The sequence below is a fragment of the Rhinichthys klamathensis genome, unplaced genomic scaffold (assembly GCF_029890125.1).
Source record: "Rhinichthys klamathensis goyatoka isolate OS25496 unplaced genomic scaffold, OSU_Roscu_1.1 h1tg000037l_1, whole genome shotgun sequence".
NCBI classification, from domain to species: domain Eukaryota; kingdom Metazoa; phylum Chordata; class Actinopteri; order Cypriniformes; family Leuciscidae; genus Rhinichthys; species Rhinichthys klamathensis.
This window is the reverse complement of record NW_026606585.1, coordinates 201,050-219,123: the sequence shown is the minus strand read 5'-3', so window position 1 is coordinate 219,123 and position 18,074 is coordinate 201,050. Positions and strand designations below refer to the sequence as shown.

General features: G+C 38.5%; 1 protein-coding gene across 2 annotated transcripts in view; it reads right to left on the bottom strand.

The window, feature by feature from the left end:
• Positions 1 to 18,074, bottom strand: part of LOC130081683 (kelch domain-containing protein 8B-like) — a 159,685-nt gene that overhangs the window by 45,951 nt on the left and 95,660 nt on the right. The gene's annotated exons all lie outside the window — the stretch shown is intronic.

The following is an 18,074-nucleotide window of genomic DNA, read 5'->3' as shown; positions in this document are numbered from 1 at the left end:
GAACTTCCCCACAACATTTTCTATTATAGCTCAACCAAAAGATATAGTATGTCGCTAAAATACATTTTATTCAAACCTTCTGGTAAAAAAAATCATCTTACTCTGGCCTGAATTCACATGCTTGTTCAGACTGGTTAGTGCTACTTTGCTGAAGGTGGACATGAAGCCCGGTGTACTTACAACAAATATCTTAAAACTACAAACTTAATTGTACAAACCTCAAACTTCAAACAAATTCTAAAAAGAGCTAATTTACATTTTAAAAGAAGGAATGTTGGCACTCAAAGGAATGGCAATGACTTCATTCAATACTTATACTCTTCCTCTAATGCAAACACTTTCTGCATTGTTTGGATAAAGACAAGAACTCATCTGTGCTATTTTTACAATCCCCATTCTGACTGCTGTGTGAGCTAGTTTGCATACTAATGTTCACATAATGAGAACTGTGTGTTAACTGAGGTTGTGATGACATTGTGATGGTTTCTAAATGCTGGTGCTTTCAACACGAGATTGGTGTAAAATGATTCATTTGTTTAGAGTCTTGAAAAGAAAATTTGCAACTTGTGTTTAGAGTTTTGAGAAAGTAGTCTTTCTTTGGAAAATTATCGTTTAGATAAGAATCTTTCAGCTGGTTTTGCTTCAGGAACCAGACGTTACCGTTTCAACAAGTTCCAAAACAGTAAAATAAAAAATATATAAATATATTTCATATATTAATATAAATAAATAACTCTGGCTAACAGAACAGAATTTATTGTGAAAACAACTAGCTAACTAAAACTGTAACTAATCCAATGCGTGTAATGCATGACTACAATTAAGCATAGCACCAGAGAAAATACATTATATCCCACTCTGATATTATACTTAATATGTCTGAAAAAGCTATTAGTTTAGATTAGACTAGACTTAGAAGTGACTTTCATGAAGTTTTCAAGGGGAATGCTAAAATACAGCACAGCAGTGAAATTAGAATATGAATGTGGAGAGAAATGCAGCATCAGCAATGAGAACAGCCTTGCTGCAGCACAGCCAACAGCTAATGGAGAGAGAGAGAGAGAGAGAGAGAGAGAGAGAGAGAGAGAGAGAGAGAGATGTACATTCAATGGTTGAAGAGAAAAGCATCCTGATATTGAAGGTAGTCTTAATTTAACTGAACTGTCAATGAGATGTGAGCATGCGAGAGAGGGCATAGGAGGGGTATTGACTCTGACTGATGAAAGAGTACGAGTTATTACAGCACAGAAACACAAACATGAAGACATCAGGATCATCCCAGGAGGAAACAGCAATAATGATCACCATATGGAGCACTTAAGACTGTGAGAGATCATGTATGTTAGTAAAACAGTCTCTGTATGTCTATATTTCTCTCTTAGCATGACTGCAGCAGCTGCTGACTCAGACATCTGCAGTACTCTGGGACAGCAACCTGTGACTAGAGTTAAATGCGGTACAAATGAGACAGATAGGGAGAGATACCGGGGAGTAAACTAGGTGGCAGCAGAGAGCACATGCAGTCCTGGTCATGCATTCAAGTGCCCTCCAAAAAATAAAAAAACAAGGCACTAGTGAACATCTGTTGTAGAAGCAATATACTATATAATATACTGCTGATTTCTGAATGGACGCTAATAAAGAAAGGTGTTTTTTAGTCATCTATCATCTCCTACCATCTAACAGCAGGGCATAGACCATGCTAAAACAAACATTGAAACCTTTGAGAAAGCTCCTATTGAATTCTTAATTCTTTCTCGCTTTGCCCCTCTCCAATGAAAAAGCTATTTTAGTTCTACTGCATTAAAATGAATAGCAATGTATGTGCATTAGGTGTGTAATTGGCTGTCGCAAAGAATGATGGGAAGGTAGCTTGGTCATACAACCCTGTCTCCTTAAAAAATGGATAAATGAATAGTATTATCTAGCAAGCTTTATCTCTATTCTTCATCAACAGTACAGAAAATGCAGACAAACCAAATTGTACCCTTATAGTTATATCTCATGATTCTGTAAATACTAATTTACTTCCACCTAAATCAGTTTTGTTATTGTTAACTAAAATTATAAATAACAAAAAATTTAAATAAAGCTTAAAATCAAATAAAATATTAGATGAAAAACTTAAAAATAAGTCAAATATAATTATAAAAATGAAAAATAAAAATAATAAAAGCTAAAATCTTCAAAAATGTTATAAATACTATAAACAAATAATACTACAATAACACTGGCTTTAATTGACATCCCTCTTCTTTAGCTTCAGAATATTGAAAAATAGAAAATGATGGTGTCATCTCACACATATGATTGCTTTGACATGATTCAAATCCAGCTTATCATGTTTGTACTGTGACAGGTTATTGACAACTACATTTCCCATCACTCTCTGTCACCTCATTAACTGCCTAGGTATATTCTCTATTAGAAAGGGTTTGTTTAGCAATTAGATATTTGCTCAGAGATTACTGCAATGCTGATTAGGGCTCAAAAGCAACAGTGAAAGCAATGCTCTTACCTGCACTCTGACACAAAATCTACTTTATCTCTTTTTTTTTGCCGTTTTATATGTGAAAACTTTTTTGGTAAGAATTTTTTTGTCCTTTTTTTAGAGCTTGACACAACCACAAGTCACTTTAAATTGTCTGCATGGCGGGTGCTGCAAAACAATTTCTGAAAAAAAAAAAAAAACAGAATACGGTTCGGAACAACACGAGTATGAATAAACAACAACAGATTTTTCATTTTGGGGGCGAACGGTCAATTTAAAATCCTCACCGACTGTAAAAGGAGAAAGTATTTTAGCAACTGGAAAATTACACATCTATTACATCATCACCCAGAAAGAGAGGAGACAGTGAGAAAGCAACAGTGAAAGTAAGAGATCTTTTAAGGCTTGTGTGTAAATGACAGAGGAAAACAACACTCAAAGATCATGACCACCACCATCTTCACTTTCATCCACTTCACTGAATTCACTCTGATGACCAAAAATGATTTCTCCAGTTTGATTCGATATGGTCTGACATGTTCAAGACTGTGTAAAGCATGAGCGAGACTGAGCGAAAGAGCAGGACAGAAATATCTGAACAGTGCATCTAATGGCTTAAGAAACTAATGTACACACAAGTTTTCCGGTCCCACTTTATATAGGTGTCTTTAACTACTACTTACTAACATTTCAATTCATATTGATACAATGCACATTGTTTACATACATGTTTTTATATTACTTATATTTAAAAAATGCCTGCACGGTAACTCATTTCTGTAATTACATCGATGGGTGTTTTAACATATAGTTAGTTTTAAAAGAACGAAACCCAGTTCACTTAAAGTGAACCAGAAAGCGAACCAGCCGAAAGTGACCTCAGTCCTTTTGGTCCCGGTTCCTTTTTTGACCCTCTTCTGCATTGAAGTGTACACTGATGAATGAGCGGTGGTTTTAAATGAACATTTCTTTAAAACAAAATTTATTTGACAGAATTGAATTTTCTTAATGGCATAAACAGGCTTCACTCCACTGAAACTTAAACTGGAATGTCCATTACTTGGACACAGTCACCTCTGATCACTCCAAATTGTAATGTAGACACAAGCATTTTCTGTAAAGCACAATATGTATTGTGAAAAGCACTATACAAATAAATGTGAATTGAATTGAACTTTATTTTAAAGTAACACCAGGTTACTTTTGCTCTCAGGGTGGAGTCCCCCTACATTTGGGAAACAGTATTGTCCTCTAGAGTCTAGAGACCTCTACTACTGTCGTAAACTCTGTCATCCTACATGCACGTGCAATTGTTGACAACCACGATAGCCCTGAACACTGTAGGAGGAGGTCACATGCAGGTGTTCTGCTTGCGTCTTGTCTTTAATGTCTTCATCCCAGGTACAGTGGCATATATTTCAGCATGTCATATGAATATAATTTCATGGGTTTTATTTTTTTCTAACGACAAATGATCGCGATGATCACGTTTAAAAGCCAGCGTCATTATAGTAGCCTAGTCTATTGGTTACCGTTTTACTGGATCTATATGATACTTCAATGCAATGTTTGAGTGGTTGATAATAACCATATATCGTCAATATTATAATATCAAGCTACCATAAATGAATCTGCAAATTTTACAAATCGATTTGCATTATAGCTTGAGGCAAGACAAATAAACAAATATCACAGACATGTTAGGTATCCTAAAATATGATTTTGTACATCTTATATATTTACTTGCAAGATTGTAGCCCCTACCAAACTTGTACACGCCGTTTAGACATAGGCTTTCATTTGATTTTTTTTTTTTTTTTGCCAAGTCAGCATCGGTCGGGCACCCCTCCTCCTCCTTCAGCTCACGCCAGCGGGAAAATGCTGGCCCAATGTTGATCCTCGTTCTGCCTTTAACGCGATCACTTTCTCTTTTTCTCTTTTTGCTTTGCTCCGATAAAACCTTTGCTTTCTTGTTTTTCTGTGCTGCTTCGGCCATGACTATAACATTTGGCTCGCACGTCCGATTTTAATGAAGTGGGGGTGGTGGTGGAAGTGACGTATATGCCGTAAAGCAGTCGAATTTTGTAGTTCTCTTTGTTCGCCGGTTACTACCCGAAACCCGAAGTTTAAAAGTACGATTAAAAACGCTACAGACCCCGTCAGGCTATGGCAGACGTGTCATTCAACCTATTGTAAGTCGATGTACCATCACAAGAGACTTGGAAATATATTATGAAGGTTAAAAAGTTACCTGGTGTTACTTTAAAGGTGTCCATGTTACAGTGTAATTATATATTTAATGACTGAGTAATAACAATTTACATGTACTTACTATAGGGTTAGGTTTTGGTTTAGAATTAGTTGCGTGTAATTATGCATAATTTATACTTTATAGTTACTACTACAGTAATTACATGTAACGAAGGACACTTTCTATACAAATGTGTAATATATCAAGCAATTCCACAGATAGACATTCCTCAGTGTTTGTCGTAAACATACACGGCAGAGAAAACAACCAGCAGGACATTTTGTTGAATTCTCGTCATATATTTTGTGGTATATCTCCAAAAACTCACTCTTCATTTCTGTCAATCTTTATGTCAGACGGCACGTGGTTTCAGTCCAGTGCCGTGGGAAAGGACAAATTGCCTGTTGCTAGAAACATATCATAGTGTCTGATTAGGGCACGCTGTCAGTTGTCCGACAACAGACAGAATCCAAATGTCTGTGTTCACTCATTATTGAATGTCAACCACTCGTTAAGCAACCTGTCTCTCACAACAAGACATCAAAAAGAATATCCATATATTGCACTGTACATATTCCTGGCTACTCAGAAAAAAACTTTAACTTTTTGTATTTAAAAAGAACTTCTCAACTTTCTGTCACAGCAAGTCCCTGGCCATATATTTCATCTAAATTAAACAAGCTTTTGGAAATGGTTCTGTTCTTTTTAATAGCTCCTCTTTCACCTAAGGACTGAGGATAGCATCAGTGCTTATTCTTTTCTTGTTTCTGACATCTTTATAATATATATTGTCAGGAGATTTTTAAAGGAATATTTCTTGTACAGAAACTATTTGGTGTATTATAATCATAATACATGTCATTATAGTGCAGATAAGTGAATAATACATAATTAAACTACTGCAATCGTTGTCTATTGTTACATAGATACAATTTATGCTGTGATTGATTTCTCATACAGTGTGACAAGCAAAATAATGTCTTAGCATATGATTTAATGTCACGCTGTGTTTCACGCTGTTAGGTCAATCCGCGGCCAAACTGAACTCAGCCGGACATTATTGTACCAGTCACTCGTTCTGCATGGGAAAATGTTTAACCACATTGCACCATATCCAATGCTTTTATAAACAGACTTCATATTTTAGGTTTGCTAAAATGTATTCCATATATCTTAACCCCGTAAAGCCTAACATACAAAATAATAATCTTTTTAATGGAAAAAAAGTTTTTTTATTGGAACAGGTTTAACCTTTAGACAAAATGTATATATTTTTTAAGTTTGCATGGGTGTTTTTTTGTATCATATTTGACACTTTTATGTCCCTTTATAGGACGATATAGTGAGAATATGGAGAATATTAAATATGGAGAATATGGAGGAGGAGGGGGAAAAACTATGAAGGTATTTTTGGTGCAAATCAACTGAATGCCTGTTACTGAAATTTGTAGTTGTAGAGAATAGCCACACATGTGTATCAGTAAATTTGAAGTCACAGAGAGAAATGTTTAAAGAGTTGCAAACTTGTAGACTTTTTTTCTCTTCCACGAACACAACACAATTTACACCTTCTCAAATTCTTCATTGCAGGTGGAAATCCTATTCTACAAATCACAAATTAAGAAACTCGTACGCTCACATTTTTTGCTACAGTTGCTACAGTGGATATGGTGCAAAACGCATTTACACACCTGCATCCAAAAATGTGAAGTCACGGAAAAATTTTGCTCATCCGCAAATCAGTATGTGAATTCATCCAATGAGAGTTGCGCACTAGTAGAATATTTTCTCACAAATGTCTTGTATATTTTTCTAGCACAAGTACATAACTACAACTGCTTGAATCTGCTGGGACGAATCTCAAACACTGTTTTTCGCTTTCAAGTGACAAGTTTTGCGCGCGCTCCCTTTCGCACCATTGATCTATGTGAAATGTGGAGCAAAAGTGAGTTGTGCATCTGTAGAGGCAGTGGACGGGGTTTACACGAATATTCATGAGTTTCCCAGGCTTGCTCGTGGAACTGCTCATTTTAGTTCACGCTCCTCGTTTCTCAGCAGGTTGAATTTCTCAGTAACGAATGATTTTTTTAATGAATAATCAGGTAAACCTTAATTTGCTTCTGTCCAGTAAGTTTTTTTTCTTCTGTCCAGTAAGTGTTCATTTTGAAATACTACTAATAATGTAGAAGTTATCTTTATGTTTACTTACCAATAACCTGAAGATGGAAATTTTTAAAACTATACTTAAAGGACTTTTACTTACTAAACAAGTCTGAACTATCAAGAAGGAATGCAGTGGATTGTGTAGAACAGGTTTCTTAGTTAGTTTTGATCACATTGATAATTTAGAGGCTTTAGAAATTTGCGTATCAAATATCTAAGCCGTGAAAGAATAAAGGCTTTTTATATTTTTCTAAAAACTAATTACTGAAGTGCCTTGGATTGTTTTTTCTTATGAATGATACAGTAGGCTTTATAGGGTTAAGCTCCTTATTTTAAAGATTTGTTTTTTTAAAGTGTGCCAAGATGAAAAGAAAACACATTTCAGTAACACAATATGAGCATTTAGAATTCAAATTGCAAAAACAAAAAAAATTGTTCATGCTAGAAATGATTAAACATGGACAAAAAAGTCCGTTTGACTTCATCACACTGGACCTTAAAAAAAGCACATCTTGTCAACCCCCCAAATAAGAATATAAAGTCAAACTTTCAGTGGTACAGACAGTACAGCACATGCTAGCTGTTCTACACATAAATGCCATTGGATTATGGGAATGGTAGTCTGGAAGCACAGTGCTTTAAAATCAAGGATATATAATGAGTGAATCACCTTCACCCAAGCCTCCATCTACAAGCTGTTTTCTCCAATCAATCTAAACTCAACCCACCCACCTCGAATTCATCTATTTCTCCCCTCTGCACCCTCGCTGAGTTCGTCACCCCCTGCAGACTGCACTGTCCAATCACACGCAGTCACTTCTAATTAGAGCTCTCTGTTCTGATCAACATTCGTCGCCCAGGGAGACCCCATAGCAACCAAACACGTACTCTGAGACAATTAGGAAGTAGTGGCCTGACAAGATAAAGCAGAGAAAAACACACATGCATAAGCTTGCATCAAACCAGAGCATACAACTGAACAAACAAATCATGTATTAATTCACATGGCAACTGTAATTTGGTAAACAAATGCACAAACGTGCTCGTCCGATCACGCAGCTGTTTCCAACCTTCCCGTATGACAGAAAGACCCTTATTAAACAGAGCACCTGCTGCTGGTCTTCCTCTTCTATTTTCATGACTGCAAGCAGGAAATATGGTCTTAATCTCATCACTCTTTCTGGATGTATAAACTGGTTAAGCTTTCTCCCAAAATAGATGCCTTGCCTAAAGCCAAAGCACATGATCATTCCTGCAGTTGATCTTCAGCTTTGAGTTCACAGCACCCTTCCAAATATTCCATGTACCATGGCACTGAACCCAGAACAGGGAGACATCAGACTAGAGGAGTGACAGCCAGAGACTCGCACAGGACTAGTTGTCCCTGAGGAGGCAACTAGTACAGACATATGTGATTTTAATCCCATCCGAAATCAAAAAAGTCTGTTTTTCTCTTCGGTAAAAAATAACAGATCAAATTATCTACTGCATTTTGCCTAACTTGGAGGTCTTCTGAGAAATCAAATTTTTTCAAATCTTGAAATAAGAATATTTATGATTGCAATATACAGTATATATTTTCACAATTCTCCTCATTTATTTTGACCTTCACTGAATAACAAAAGCAATGTAACTACTCTTTTTACACATATTTTTTAAATGTGACTTAATTTCATATAAGGATTCATTAAACTGATTAAAAGTGACAGTAAAGACATATATAATTCTACAAGATATTTCTATTTCAAATATCTCCTGCTGTCAAAAACGTTGTATTCATCAAAGAATCCCAGTTTCCACAAAGATATTAAGCAGCTCAATTGTGTTCAACATTGATAATAATAAGAAATGTTTCCTGAGCAGTAAATAATCATATTAGAAGGATTTCTAAAGGATCATGTGACACTGAAGACTGGAGTAATGGTGCTGAAAATTCATTTTAATATATATTAAAATAGAAAGCAGTTATTATAAATTGTAATATGTTTTCAGTTTTACTATTTTTATTGTATTTTTTATCAAATAAATGCAGTCTTTGTTAGCATAAGAGACTTTCAAAAACATAAAAAATATGTATACCCCAACTTTTGAATCGTAATGTACAGGTGACAGACATCATCAGTTAATAATTGGATCTCAAATGTCTTTTAAAGCAAGGGTTTGAGGGAGTCCTTGAGGGTCTAAGACAAAATAAGACAAAATACATGCAAGATATTAATTAAATGTTTAACAAATTGAATAATATAAGTTTCATTCTACTTTCTGAAAAGTGGTCATATTTCATTCATTATATTTCTCATGATTATTTGATTCAATTATCAGCATTAGTTTTTAAATGGAAGAAAGTAATAATGGGTTTTTATGCATTTAGTAAGTGGGTCCTTCGCAAGGGGATCCACACATTTCTCGTTCCTTTCCTTAGCATCAAAAAGTTAAACAATTCCGGCTTTACAAAACTAATCAAGTTGTAATAGTGTTAAAGCACCATTTTACAAAAATGAATCCTGTCCAAATAGTGATTTAGACATTTGATGTCTCTTGAACTGAAATAAGAGTCACTGTCAAAGAGCCAGAACTGATTGATCTCCAAAAGCAGAGCTGCATCTCCAAGTGTGACAGGTGAGTTAAGTGTCTGATATTTACAGAGATTCAGAGGTGGTGTGGCAGGAGATGTGAGCAGTGTTTTAATATGTGAGATTGAAGACTTCAGTCGTCCCAACAAGAGTCTGCTGATAACACAGGCATCGTCGCCCATCATGCCATTTAAAGGCCACTTATTTCTGTCTTTCACAAAAGCACAATCAATATTCAAAATCACTAGAGGCTCTCAGAATATGGAACTGATAACAGCTGGATGTATTCTCTACAAAGTCTAAAAGGAGAAGGAGAAAAAATGTCAATAATTCACTGAAGGATGAAATTTAGGAAGCCTGCACAGCTTTAAAGGGATAGAGAGCATCCAAACAAGGAAGAGAATGTGTTTGTACCAATAAATGACACAGTCTGTTATTCTGCTCTATATTTGTGCACCTTCTTGCCCCTCGATCAACACAGTGCTCTTGAAAGAAAGAGGTGGAAACTGCTTACACACGCTGGAAAACATTGTTCCCATCAAGCAACATAGATGGTGACTCACTGAAAACCAAACAGCCCTTTTTTATATTTAGAGAAAAGAAATGACAGGACCTTTTCAATAACCTTTTTCTGCTTTGGACAGAGGTGCTGTATTATCCCAGAATATTCAAACCATTTCAAAGAAAGAAATGATAAATGGATGATATTTCAAACAGGAACTTCCTCTAGCATTGATCTGCAGCACACAGAAAAGAGGAGAAATGGTGCTGAATTGCAAGAGTGACTTTGCTGTTTTCTTTTTTACAATACATCTTAATAGAAGGCAGGTCTGCTGCTGTAAACATCACCTTTAAAGGACACCAGCAGGTCTCAAATGTGCTCTTCCAACTTATAATATACTCGCATGACATCTTTAATTGAAAATGTGGCTGAGAGAGGTTCAGTTTATTCGTACAGTTTTAAGGTCATATGTCATGTCTAATTTTAATACCATGTTATCTCCCCCCTGAAAATGTATGGAAAGACGTATTACCAAATGTTTTCTAGGCTGTATGAATGAGATACATAATTGTAGGGCACATTTAGACATGAGTAGATTGGATTTATACGTAAATCGTCCATAAAATTATTCTTGCCTATTTACTGTGTCAATTAACTAATTCATGTAAGCATGGGTTTTCCAATTGAATTCATACGAACATTAATTCTGCCTTTTTCATGAATGAGGCCCATTGAACAGACTGTAATTCCATTCCTCACAGCCCTGTTATTGTCCATGTCTCCAACAATTTACAGGAAAAGTTCCTCCAAAAACATTTATTTGCTTTATTTGTCATCCCAAACCCAATTTTTGATGTATTTGATTTTCTTTCTTCCATGGGAGGCTTTTTAAAAAGAGATTTACTATTAAAAGAAGAAAGAAAAATGGACTATAAAAGTAGTCTAACTTGGACAAATTGTACGCTTCATTCTAAGTCTTATGAAGATTTGTACAGTCAAAAGTTATAAGTCAAATCTCACACTTGCTATTTAAATATGTACATATTAAAATTTGTCATATTATGATACACAAGATCCTAATGATGAATATGACGTCAATCCTGGTATGATTCCTTGACACGGCACATTTGAATATATGAATGTCAATGAGATAGCTACGATAGAGGGTTAGATTATCAGTAAATGAATTAAATTTGAGTCTTTACCCACACACACAGCTATTGTCACGGGGGGTTTCCAGGCAGACAGACGAAGACAGATGAATAATAACCAAGTTTAATAGCAAATATACTTCGCACCAGGCCAACAGGCATAAACAAACACCACTACATGTGAACGTGACCAGACAAAGAGTGAAGACAGGGGTACAACTACTAAACAAATTAATTAATAGAACACGGCTGGAAAAAAATTAACTAATAATGACGTGATCATGGTAACTAAAGAGGGGCAGGAAATCAAACAAAGGAAGGCATGACCTGATGAAATACAAACTAAAAGTCCTTGGAACATAATGGTGACAGCTTTCGTGTCACTTGGAATATAAAACACCTCAAGTCACAAGTTACATTGACTGGTTTTATGATTTTTAGAACCTGACAGACCCTAGTCACCTTTCACATTTATTATAATACAACGAGTAGCATAGACATTCTGCTGCACATCTCCTTTTGTGTCCCAGAGAGAAAGTCATACAGGTTTGTAACGACATGAGGGTGAGTAATTTATGACAGAATTTTCAGTTTTGTGTGGACTATCCCTTTAATTATAGCATATTTTCTGACTTACTCCTTTCACAACAGGTGTTTCCCTTTCCTCCTTATTTGGTCTTAGCTTCTGGTACATTTCTCTGTTTCAACCATGGCTGTCTAAGTCACTCTCTATTCTGTCTATTCTCAACACTCTATCTTTAGTATTCATAGCACAAACGAAAAACATGCAGCAAAACAAAAGTTCATAATGACAGATTCTCCTCCTCTCTTTTCTCTAATGATCTTTTCCTCTTCAGGCCAATGATTAAAATGAGCCGTTGAAGTGGCAGTGTGCTATTTCACATTGACCTTTACTCGCCACATCCACACACACACACACACACACTGGCCACAATGCAAAAGAATAATCAACTGATAACAAGCTACCATTAGACACAAGAGGTTGTTCACGTTAAAATTGCATTGTGTGTGATGAGCTGTTGTTCTGAAGAGGACAAAAAATAAATAAATACGAGGACGATATAAATATGAGAAATTCTCTAACACTGTAGTTAAAGAGAGAGATGAATAAATGCCTCTCAGGTGACCTTACTATTAAAAATAATATAAATAACCTCCAACTCTGCTCTACAGTATACGTCTATGAAAAAGAGCAGACATCCCACCCTGCAAAAGCCCATTTCCGGGAGATAGCACCCCATCCTCAATATTATAAAATTATATAATTACTGTATATAATTTGCGGATGTCTGGGAGATGCTATCAATATGCGGGAGACTCCCAGAACTTCCACAACTTGGGATGTCTGCAATACAACAGAAACTACTTCATTCCCATTCAGGAAATGAGATCGAAATAATGCAGTGTTTTGGACCAATCAGTAATGGGATTGAATAATTATATGCAATTAAGTGAAACTCCCAAATAGAAAGAGGCAAAACTGGAAAGCACAAAATTGGTGCTATTTACATTCTTAAATCATATTCCCTGTTGTACTGTGAATAATTCATCAGTTATTCGAATAACAAACTTTTTTTTTGTCATGGTAATATTTGTAATAACTTCTAAAAACAAATTTCTAGGGATGTACTGATATTAAAATTCTAAATTAAATAAGTTAAATCAACAATGCAAGCGTGAGCGGCACTTGAGCAGCACGTCAGCGTAACTACAATGTCACTGCAGCTGCAGACGCGCGAGAGTATTCACACTGGAAGCGTTTGTACAGTGTCACAGCAGCGGCTCCAAAGCTACATATACAAGCGAGCAATTCTTTACAAAGACAACTACATTTGTTTTTAGAAGTTGGTCATTTATAACATTGATAGTCTTGAAAGTTTGTAATGGGGAGGTGTACAACATTCGCATATAAATGTTAAACAACAAAACAACCCAGAAAATGGCTCCAATCTATTAGTTTCAGTCATACTTTCGATATGTTTACAAGACTGCAACTCCGCGGATAAAAAACAAAACACACAAATAAACCACACACTCGGGTTTGTCTGTGTGTTACATAAACTAAATGAACGTTTATATATAATATTTTCTGGCTAGTTTACTTTAGTTTTTTTATATATATATATATATATATATATATATAATACACAACTTTCACCCAAACTGAATAATTAAAAGGGTAGTAGAGGTGGGAGGAAAAAATCGATACAGCATAGTATCGCGATATTTTCTGGGGCAATACTGTATCGATACACGGGCGCCAAGTATCGATCTTTTATTATTTAAATTAGCTACACATGAGAATTTAACTTTGGTAGTAGAGTGCATGTCTGCGTGAGTGTTCAGCGGTGCCGCGTCTTCTATCTCTCTTCTCTCAAAATGTGTTGTGCAAGCAAGGCAAGCATCAAGCGCTGCGGCGATAATACACACTCGCGTTTAGGAGTCGGGACATGACGGAATATTCACTTGCACAATCGGGCCAGCAGTGCATCGTGACTGAAGTTTACCATTTGCACGTCTTTTTAAGTCTTACCAGTTTAAACATTCAAGCGATTTTAAACTAATCAGTGTTCGCGCGCTCTGAGATTATTTTCTATGCGCACATTCATAGAAAATCCGCCTCAAAAACAGCTGGCCAGTAACAAATGTTATTTTTCGCGGATTGTATTGCTTTAACACGCAAAATTGTGTCAATTTCGGTCTTCGTGAGTATACTCTAAACATAGTCGGTTTTGTCTTTAATAAGCATAAAACGCATGTGACAGTATAATGAACACAGGATCCGTGCACTAGCTCTTAAAGTGACGGCAGCCATATGTGTCTGTCATTAATTTTGTTGTCAAAAAAACAACAAAAGATAGCTTTAAGTTAAAGGAATCAGGATTAATAGCCTATGTATTTAATTTAGTCAGGACTAAAATACTACCCAGTGTTACTATCTGGGTAGTATACAGTGTTGTATATCCATTTGATTAGGCCTACATTATTCAGTTTCTGTATTTATGAATACTAGTGTTAGACCTATTCAAAAACTTTTCTCTTTATTTGTCATTATTTGTATCTTTATTCTATTGTATTTATTTGTGCTACTTTTTTCAATTTAATTAAACAATTTAAATCAAGCTTCCTTGTGTTGTGTAAATTCTTAAAGGGACTATAAGTAACTTTTTAGGTAATTTATAATCTAAAATCAATATTTTTATTCATAAATATGTCCCCAATGGTGTACAAATACCTCTGCCAATTATCTGATTTATCCTCGTAAACGAAGAATTTATTATATTTATATACATGGGACGGGTAAGTCCACGGAGGCCTCCATGTAGTTCCGCCATCTTGAAAAACTATAATAGCAGAGAGGGACAAAAAGTACGCCAACGCGTTTCCACAACGCGTTTTTGTTCAGAGCCAGCGTGACGTAACTGAAAGCAGCAGAAGCGGAGGAGCAGAGCAGTGAGAGGCGCTTGTCACTGCCCCGGCAAGTTTAAAAGGCTGCATTGCAAATCCTCGTCGCCAGAAAAGTGAAGTCCAAAATAGATCGTAAAAGGAAACGTGACCGGAGATTACAAAAAAACACAAGTTAATGTCGGGATAGCTTTTTCCAGGTGGATAGAGCTAATGGAGGAGAAAGATTTCAAAAGAGACGCTGAAGTCCTGCTTTCTTCTCGACAGGTAAGTCACTACAGTCTTAATTACAAGCTTTTTTTCATTGTTTGGTTGTGTACTTTATTTTATAGACAGATGAACATGTATAGTTAAAAGTTGATGATGATATCTAACAATGCACGTAGGCTACTTCAGAAAATATAACGAATAAAGAAGGCATAACTACTAATTACAATAGTTCATGTTTTTGACACTCATTACTTCATACTGTAACATTCGTTTGTTCGTTGTGTCAATTTGAAGTTTGTTTGAAATAACAAACCTGTTCACCCGAAGGAAAACGTCTCAGGTTACGACTGTAACCGTAGTTCCCTGAGAAAGGGAACGAGACGATGCGTCACTTGACGCCTTGGGAACGCCCCCAGCGTGAATGCGTCTGAGCATCAATGTCAACTAGTCCAATGGAAAGAATGAGCGTCACGGGCGGGTGACGTCATGACCAGGAAGGGATAAAGGCTCACCCGGTGAAACGCGGCATTAGCTTCAAAAAGTCGAAGCAAGCCGATCACAGGGAAGCAGGAAGTATGGCAGGGTGACGCATCGTCTCGTTCCCTTTCTCAGGGAACTACGGTTACAGTCGTAACCTGAGACGTTCCCTTTCGAGGGAACTCTCGATGCGTCACTTGACGCCTTGGGAACGAGAATACCCAAAACGCCAGAATTCCAAGTACCTGAGTGTCAGTCTGTTGAAACTAAGCACTAAGCACCTGAGAACCTGGGGCAGCATCCAGGTCTAAGCTGTAAAACCTAACGAATGTGAGCGGTGAGGACCAGCCTGCCGCATCACATACGTCTTGAAGAGAAACTCCAAATAATAAGGCTTTAGAGGCCGCCATACCCCTCGTAGAGTGAGCTCTGACCACCAAAGGACACGGCTGGTCAGAGTACTCGTATGCAAGTGAAATAGCCTCAACTATCCACTTACTAACCGTCTGTTTAGAAGCAGGAAGACCCTTCTTAGGTGATCCAAAGCAAATAAATAACTGGTCGGACTTCCTCATAGACGATGTCCGATGAACATAAGTATCCAGTGCTCGCACTGGACACAAGAGGTTCAGCCTTTCCTGGTCCGCAGATGTAAAAGGAGGACAGAAACCTGCAGCACAATAGGCCTCGGAATAAAGGTAGGCACCTTTGGAACATATCCATGTTTCGGGTAAGAATGCCTTGGCCATCCCCGGTGCACTCAAGGCAGGAGGGGACCGAAAGGGCCTGAAGGTCTGACTCTAATAGGGACGAAATAGCTAGCAGAAAATAGTCTTAAAAGAAAGGAACTTCTCTGAGACCAAATCTAAGGGCTCGAAGGGAGCCCCAGATAGGCCTTCTAGAACTATTGCAAGGTCCCAAGCCAGCACCCTAGTGCAAGTTGCAGGCCTCAGCCTCAAAGTGCCACGAAGGAAACGAGTGATCAGGGGGTCTCGACCCAAAAATGTACTACCCACCAGGGCGTGGAAAGCCGCAATGGCCGCCACGTATACCTTAAGCGTGGAAGGACACAGACCTGATACAAAGCGTTCTTGCAGAAACTCGAATACTGTGTTTACTGAACAGTTAACCGGATCCCACTGACGCTGGTAACACCAAGAAGTGAAAAACTCTCGAAATAGTGAATATAGTTTCCTCGTAGCGGGAGCTCTGGAGCTTAGAATGGTCTCAACAACCTCGGTTGAGAGACCACTCTCTATGAGTTGGGCCCCCTCAGAGGCCAAACCCACAGTTTCCAAATCCCCTGCCGGGGGTGCAATATTGCATCCCCTGCCTGAGACGGAAGGTCTCTCCTGATCGGGACCTCCAAGGGAGGTCCGTCGAGGAGAAAAATTAGGTCCGCAAACCAAATTCAGCTCGGCCAGGGTGGTGCTACTAAATAGGCTTATTCCATCCTGGCGGAATCACTCCAGAACTCCTGGGAGCAGAGCAACAGGGGGAAATGCGTACAGACGTAGCCTCAGCCACGTCTGCACCATAGCAACCAGCCCCGTGGGGACTGGTTGAGTGAGGGATAACCAGAGTGGACAGTGCGTCGTACTTTTGCTGAGACGAGAACAAATCCACTTCTGCCTGGCCATAAAACTCCCATATTTGCTCCACCGCCTCGGGGTGGAGTCCCCTGGCCTCAGCCCCTGCCTCGACAGGGTGTCTGCTCCAATATTCTGCCCCCCCTGGAATATACACTGCCCTCAGACAGCGTAATTTCCTGAGGGACCAAAATAATAGGCCACCAACGTGTTGTCTGTGGGTCAAGAACCAGAGTTTCCTCCATATAACCAAGGCGCGGGGATACTGCCGCGCGATCTTGATCGTACGGAGTGGGTTTCCCCTCAGGGAGAACCCTCTGGTCCCGAGCCACCACTGTAAAGGTCTCACGTACAGCAGGTCAAAGGGTATCACATTGAACGCTGCTGCCCTGAGGCCCAACAGTCACTGTTTCAGAACAACACATGATGGCCCCTCAGGTCTGGGAGGAGATGTCTCAACGCATTGAAGACGACCATCATCTCTAGGCAATTCATGTGCCAAGCGAGATGATGACTCCTCCCAAGCCCTGAGCTGAGCGGCCTTCCAATACCGCTCCCCAGCCGGTGAGGGAAGCATCTGTCGAGATAGCAACTCGATGGCAAAGAGCTCCCAACACCGAACCCTGGGTTAAGAACCAGTGTTTCCTCCATATAACCAAGGCACGAAGGCACGGCCGCGTGATCTTGATCATACGAAGTGGGTTTCCCCTCGGGGAGAACCCTCTGGTCCTGCGCCACCACTGCAAAGGTCTCATGTACAGCAGGCCAAAAGGTATCCCGTTGGACGCTACTGCCACAAGACCCAACAGTCTCTCGAACTGTTTTACAGTGCGTGACTGGCCTAGCTTCAGCTCTATGGTGGCTGTCAGGATAGCAGCTACACGAACGGGCGATAAAGTGGCCCGCATCGTCACTGAATCCCATACCACACCAAGGAAAGTGGTTCTCTGTACTGGAGAAAGAACACTCTTCTTGGCATTGAGCCTCAACCCCAACATCTGCATATGAGCGAGAACGACACCTCGGTGCCGAACCGCTAACTGTTCTGATTCCGCTAGAATCAGCCAGTCATCTATGCAATTCAGAATGCGTATACACTGCAGCCTGGCGGGGCCAGAGCTGCGTCTATACACTTCGTGAACGTGCGGGGTGATAGAGCTAGACCGAAAGGAAGTGCCTGATACTGGTGTTCTTTGCCCCAAAGAAAACCTCAGGAACCTCCTGTGCTGAGGGAGGATGGA